At 56.1% G+C, this 5,648-nt stretch overlaps 1 long non-coding RNA gene across 1 annotated transcript in view; it reads right to left on the reverse strand.

Moving 5' to 3' along the window:
* Positions 1 to 3,143: 3,143 nt before the first annotated feature.
* LOC109306644 overlaps positions 3,144 to 5,648 on the reverse strand; it is a 19,363-nt gene continuing 16,858 nt past the window's right edge. The window contains exon 3 of the long non-coding RNA XR_002100066.1: positions 3,144 to 3,363. This is a non-coding gene — a long non-coding RNA (uncharacterized LOC109306644). The remainder of the gene's footprint in view (positions 3,364 to 5,648) is intronic.

Below are 5,648 nucleotides of genomic sequence, written 5' to 3' on the forward strand. Positions count from 1 at the left end.
AGCTGACTTCCTGCCCTTTGGGCAGGGGGCTGGACTCGATGATCTCCCGAGGTCCCTTCCAGCCCTAATGTCTATGAAATCTATGAAATCTCAATGTAGCCATCCATAGACAAGCACCAGTATCATAGACCATCATTACAAACCTTACTGACTGTCAGCAGAGAGGCTTAGCACTAGAGTCCTGAAGACTGGACTGACTGCCCTTTCACTCCCATAGCAATGCCTCTTTGAAGCCAGACTGAAACACACAGGCAATACAGTAGGGGGAAGCTAGAGCTGCTGCAGCCAGGGCTGTACCTGTTCCAGAAGGAGACCTCTATTCCGCGGGGCTGTTAAATCAGCCTCTACCTTTTATGACTTCAAAATTCATGTTAGAAATTTAAATTTTAAATGCACAAGTGGAAGACAAGTTCTAGAAAGGATTCTCACAGCCAGCAGGAGGGCTTATGCCAACTGCTTGAAAAGTTTTTGAATATTTTCCAAGGAACCGGTACACAGCCCAAATTATCCCTGCCAAGTTAGCTACCCATTACCTTTTCCCTTTTAATTCCTATTTTTGTCTGCAATAGGACACTGCCTTGTTGAAGGGCTGGATAGAATTCCTCCTTCAAACCCATGCTATTCATAGATCTGGCACCGTAACACAACTTGGTCAGGGAAGGCTATCCACTTACCTGGTCTGATGAGCTGGAGATCCAGCTCTCATGTGAGATAGTGCGGATTGCTATGCACTGAGCTACGAACCAGTCTCACCAGTTTTCTAACACCTGATATCTGCCATTAGCACTTCCATATAGTTTATCCTCTGCTGTCACTTTCATAACTATGTCATGATTTGAGCAAAACTAAGGAAGAGAGAGACTAGTTAAGATTTTTTTTTTAAAGACACAAACAGCCATTGGTATATTTCAATTGATAAGACAGGCTTTTGCAAGCAATTTTCCCAAATGGCAACATGAAAAAAATCTCCAGCTTCTACCTTCCTCCAGAATTTGTTATCAGTTGCATCCATTGTCTGTCACTAAATTCTCCTGCTTCCTTCCCAGTTTAGTATTTATGGCTCCTTCACTCATTTGAACAACAAAACAATTTCTCATTTCATTCCCTTTGTTTTCCTTCTCACTGTTTCATCATAGAAACATTGCCCTTCTGTCTCTTATACTAATGATCCTTCAGTACTTAACTCCTCTATTCTTCTTTATCATTGTCAACATTGTTGTTCCGCTATGTTTAGATTGATGTGGCACACAGCCATATCTATGCAGTTACTGGCCCTGATCTTTAGTGGTTGCCAAGAAGTGTTCAGCACAGCTCAGGAGGGGAAGCAAAACCAACTATTATTCCCCGCTTTGCATTTTCCAGTTTTTGGGCTTGCTGCATGCAGATTCAACCTGGCGATAAATCACAGTTGTTCAACTAGCAGTCTGTGGGCCACATGCAGCCCACAATGAGGCAACGTGCAGCCCCTGGACTCTCATGCAGCCACCACTCGCCCCTCCACAGCTCTGGCTGCAACAGCAGAAGTCTCTCCTCTGGCTTCTGCTTCCTGTCTTTGCCTCACCTAGGACACTTCCACATGTTGATTAATGCTATACAGGTTTATTGAGTAGCAAATTACTGTGTGGTAAACCAGCCTTGGGAACACTTCTATATGTGTACCCAGTAGGGAGCAGATTTGCTCCTTATAGGACTAAGCAGATCCAGGGCTGCCCCTGCCCTGCTCTGACCTCCTTCAGCTGCCAGGGGGAGCTGAAGCCTCCAGTTGCAACTGCCCAGGTGCCAGGGGGCTCTGTGTGGGGAGGGAGGGGTCTTCAGTGAGAACAGGTAGTCTTAACCTGGCAGGGGTCTCGGGGGCGGGGGCGGGCAGGCTTAGCCTGGTAGGGGTCCCCAAGAGTTGGGAAGATTCAGCCTGGCAGGGGTCTCCAGGGGGCAGGCAGTCCCAGCCAGGCAGGGGTCTCCAGGGGACAGACAGGCTCAACCTGGCAGGTGTTGCTGTCTTGGGAGCCTGTGGTGAGTTCACCATGAATGCTCCCCACCCTCTCCCCCAGCAGTGGCAGATAGGACAACATGTCTGCTAGGTACCCTCAGACCACCTCCTCCCACAACTCCTGCAGTAGGACACCTGGGCTGCTGCCCATGGACCTCAGGCCCCCCAAGACTATGTGCACACCCCCAAGACTATGTGCGCTTCAGACAGTTTCCAATCAAGAATCTTTATTTCCTTCCAACACAACACACTCCCTCCCATCCCTCCTCCCCAACAACATGCCCTCCACAACTTCAATGTCCACCATGAATAAAACACCCTCTTCCCCATGCAGCTATTTACAAGGCTGTGGTTGGTGTAGTGTGAGGGGATAATGGTGGCCTGGCAGTGCCTATGGCATGGAGCCTACGGAGAAATGCCCAGCACCCAGCCTCTGGCAGCACCACCATGGGTGAGGACTGCAGTGAGGCTGGTAGCCCAGGGGCTTGGCCCTGGGTGAGGACAGATGCTATCCACCCTGCTCCCCCTCCTCCTCCATGGGGCCAGGCCCAGTGGGGGCCATCTCCTGCTCAGGGGCCACATGGTGGGTGGGAGAATGGGGGGTGCCAGCCAAGGTAGGAAGCCTAGCTGCTGAGGGACTGGCTTAGGGGCAGGAGGGCATAGCCACTGCACCTGCTGCTGGACCTCCTCCCAGGTCCACTGGGCTAGAGCCAGTGGCTGGCTGCCAGGTGGTAGGCAGGGCCAGGGCTGGTGGCTGGATAGTGAGCAACTACCAGGAGGCAGGTGCGGCCAGGGCCAGTGACTGGGCAATGGGTGGCTTCCAGGTGGCAAGTGGGGCCAGGCCAGTGGCTGGGAGGCAGATGGCTACCAGGTGGCAGGTGGAGCTGGGGCTTATGGCTGGGCAGTGAGCCACTACCAAGCAGCATGCAGGGCTGGGGCCAGTGGCTGGGTGGCTACCAGCATGAAGGAGGCCACTAGGACCAGGATGCTGTCAAGAACATTGTGGTCCTCCTCCATGATCCCCAATGCCCAAGCTGCCATGGAGGCTTGCCATTCCTGGGCAGCCACCATTCTCTCAAGGAGAGCAATGTGCCTCTCTTCGAGGTCCAGGAGTCTGGCACAGTATACCTGCTCCTCGCAGTCCCTCTCTTGCTCGTGCACATCCCTCTCCTGCTCGTGCACAACATCCTCAGTGCACCAGGCCCACAAGTCCACCAGCTACTCCTCCTTTATGGTACCAGCTGGTCCAGGAACAGGGTCCAACCCTGCTGTTGGAGGCAGTGCATGCAGAGGGTGCCAGCTGTTGGGGCCACCATCCCTGACACCGCATCCATGGTAGTGGCTAGTGCCTCTCCCCTGGCAAGCAGTTGCCGGACCTGCAGAGCAAGGACAGAGAGGCTCTTTGCGATAGTTTGCAACATCTCAGAGATAACTTGCACTATACCAAGGGACTGTGAGCCACCAGGCCTCAGATCAGGGGTCGTGTATGCACAGTTGCCTAGGGACCACGGTAAGTTGACTAGGCAGCCCCTGCCACAGGTGGCCATCAGCCAAGCCCTCTGTCCCTGCTCCCCCCATGGGGGCAGGAAGCCCACTTGTCATTTGCTGCAGGTAGCCTGCCTTCCCAGCCCCCTCCCCAGATTGAGCCAGGGCTGGCCACAGCTGCTCCAGCCTAAGTCTCTCATTTCTCCTTCTCCAGACCAGGCAGTTTGCTCCTGCGGTGCCAGGCCCACACCAGCCAGGCTTGAGGGGCAAAGGGCCCCAGCCTAGCTGAGACATGGAGCTGGTGACACCCCTGCCCACCCCTTGGAAGGCCTCTCCAGAGAGGCAGCCAGGGGCAGGACCCCCCCCCTGCATGTGGCCTGTGCCCCAAGCATGCCCCTGCTGAGGGTCTGCTGGGCATACTGTGATGAGCTGTTTGATCACACCAAGGGGGTCCTGACTCACTACACCTTGCTGCTGATCTCCATGGTGCCCTGGGTGCAGCTGAGAACCTGGCATGGGGCCCTGAGCTTCAATGATGACCCAGGTAAGCCTGCACTTCCCCACAATGTGCACTGCTTCTGGAGGGGTACCTCTTCCTACTCTGGGGGAAAGTCCCTGACCCCTGTGGCCAAGGAGATCATCACTGCCATTGAGTTTCCCTGCATGTGACAGACCCCTGGCTGCCTAGCTGAGAGGAAACTGGCTGGTGAATAAAGTTCTACGCTGCCTCCCATCGCCCTGCCTGCTGTAGGGGAGAACCCTGTGGAGCAGGGGGAAGCTTGGCCACACAGAGAGGAGGTGCAGGAAGGGGATGGGAGAGGGGGCCCCCTACCCCCTGCATGGGGCCCCTGGCACCAGTCATGCAGCCCAAAAGCAGGCAGGTGAAGTGTCATGGTCATGGGTGGCTGTGGTGAACTCACCCCCGCACCCTCCTTCCTGTGTGGGGTTTACTGGCTGGGCGTGACAGGCAGACCTGGTGGTTGGACTCTGAGCCTGGTGGCGGGGAGGTGGTCCAGCTGCTTGCAGGGTACAAGGGTAAGGAGGCCAAGTGCTTGGCCACATGGGCAGTGGCCCCCTCCTGGCCTGTCCTCATTGCTATGGGTGCACACCCACAGTTACCAAGGCAGATCCCAGCCTGGGCAGCCCACAATGGACGATGAGAACACAGGCAGGGAGCTTGCTGGTTGCTGTTATTGCTGGCCCGAGGGGCCCTTCTCTGGCAACTACTCCTTAGAATTGGCCCACAGCGGGGGTCCAGCAGCCTGCTGGTGCTGGAATAAATGTGCTGCCCATGGCCTGGGTCCCTGGGAGCCAGAATTTTGTCCAGCTCCTGCATGCAGGACATTGTCCCATGGGCAACCCCATACCATTGGTTGTGGTCTGTCACACAGACCCACTGCACCCACAGGTCCTTGGCCTTAATTCTGCATTGCCTCCTGACCCACTCGTGGCCATATCCCCTCATGCAGGGTGCCATGTCTTCGTATATATGGGCATTGGTCCTGGTGCCCTGGCTGAACTGTCTCTGCACCTCCGCCTCACCCCAAATTGCCACAAGGTCAGCAGTCTCCCCTGTCACACACTTGGGGTTCCAGGCTGCTCACCCAGGGGCCAGGGATGCTGACGTCACCAGGGGTCCCTCTGCTAGGGACTCCAGGTGACATTGGCTCTGGCTCATAGCCACCAGCAAGGGGCACTGTGCCCAGGGGCCAGGCAGCTGCAGCCATAGGTCCCAAGGCAAGCCAAGGGCTTGCAAAAGTGCTGGAGCTAGCATGTGCCCATGATGCAGAGGCATGATGCCCAGGGGCTGGGACACAGGCTGGGGCTGTGCAGCACTGCTGCAGCCAACACAGGCCCACTGCAGGAACCCACAGGGGCCAAGGCCAGGGAGCAGCTGGTCCAGGGGCCAGGCCAGGGAGCTAAAGGCCAGGCAGGGGTTGCTAAGAAGCTACTCCTGCCCTGGGGCTGGAGGTACTCCTAGCCAGGGCAGAGGAGAGAGGGAGGGGTCAGGGGACTCATGGCACAGCCACCATGCAGTGTGGGGCAATGGGGGAGAACGGGGATTGCCACACCCCCCCCGCCCAGCAGCACCCGGTGAGTAGGAGCTTTTTTTAAAGCACCGGGAGCTGGTGTGGGTGGGGCAGTCATCGGGGTCGGGGCTGGGGGAGCCCACAGG

This window comes from Crocodylus porosus, unplaced genomic scaffold (genome assembly GCF_001723895.1).
Source record: "Crocodylus porosus isolate Cpor-Errol unplaced genomic scaffold, CroPor_comp1, whole genome shotgun sequence".
NCBI lineage: Eukaryota > Metazoa > Chordata > Crocodylia > Crocodylidae > Crocodylus > Crocodylus porosus.